This window comes from Corvus brachyrhynchos, unplaced genomic scaffold (genome assembly GCF_000691975.1).
Source record: "Corvus brachyrhynchos isolate BGI_N302 unplaced genomic scaffold, ASM69197v1 scaffold130, whole genome shotgun sequence".
NCBI classification, from domain to species: domain Eukaryota; kingdom Metazoa; phylum Chordata; class Aves; order Passeriformes; family Corvidae; genus Corvus; species Corvus brachyrhynchos.
In genome coordinates, this window is record NW_008236193.1 from 439,164 (window position 1) to 440,362 (window position 1,199).

The 1,199-nt window shown below is 50.7% G+C and overlaps 1 protein-coding gene across 5 annotated transcripts in view; it reads right to left on the reverse strand.

Moving 5' to 3' along the window:
- SCAMP4 (secretory carrier membrane protein 4) overlaps positions 1-1,199 on the reverse strand; it is a 20,138-nt gene that overhangs the window by 18,105 nt on the left and 834 nt on the right. The gene's annotated exons all lie outside the window — the stretch shown is intronic.

Genomic DNA, 1,199 nt, shown 5'->3' on the forward strand with positions numbered 1-1,199 from the left:
GGCAGCAGCGGGGTCCGAACAGCCACACTGTATCCAAATCCCTCCGGATTTACAGCAGCTGCTTCCCCTTTGCTGCACCTCCGTGCTCTCCTCCCGTGTGCCCCGGGTAAGGTCTGGAGGCTGCACGGTTCTGCACTGGCACAGTTGTTTTGCTGGGCTGCTTTGCTTTTCATTTGAGCTACTCTAACCCAGCCCGTGGAGACAACAGCACCCGGGACTGGACAAGCAGCCTGTTCTCCCTCTGCAGAGATGCACAAGCTTAAATAAGTCTGCACAGAGGAGAACATACCACTTTCCTGGGCCGGCCTCTAAGGAAGCCACAGAGTGTGGACAGGAGGTTCTGTCCCCTGGGAGCTGCTCAGGGATCCATCCCTGCCACAGCTGAGGCCTCCGGGCTGTCCCACAACACCGGCACTGCCCCGTGCCTGACAGCGTTTGTAACTGATGGTTTGGAAATGGGAGCCTTCTGCTTTGCATTTTTCAAATGTGTGAATAGAAAATAAAGGATGAAGACAGTTAAGAACACCATTAAAACTTCACCCCCCCCTTCTGCAGCTGCTCCCGGCTGAGATCCGTGAATTTTGGGGGGAGAACAAATGGCCCATGAACAGCAGCTACACTAAAGCGCTAAGAGAGAGGAATCTTTTACTGAAAAATGAGCCAGTGAATAAGGTCCTTCTTCAGAAGAGGATTATTTAGCTGCTGCACTTCAGTGTTGGTGTCCTACAGCTGCAGAGAGGTGTCTGTCCACTGGAAAAGGGATCAGAAAGAAAGACTGAGGGGGACATTCCTGGCTTGACAGAGTTTTCCTGCAATGGCCAAACAATGGTTTTCCTGTTCCCTCCTCTCAAGGAGACCTGTGGTGCTGTTGAAAGGCTTTAACTCAAATAAATAAATAAAACCCCCAGACAAAGCAGCATTCTGGTGAGGTACCCCCTTCTCCTTTCACCCAGCTGTTGTTATCCACCTGCTCCTTTCCTAACAAACTCCAGCCACACTTTGGTGCTTTGAAGACAGAGCACATGAAATTGGGATTTTCTTGTGCAGGGCCAGGGCTTGGACTCGATGATTCTTGTGAGTCCTTTCCAACTCAGGAGATTCCAGGATTCTCACACAATGAAGCTACAACAGAAACTTCTGGATACTGCCCTCTTCAGCCATCTTGCTTCCATGAGTAATCTCACAGAAGTTCCTGGGAC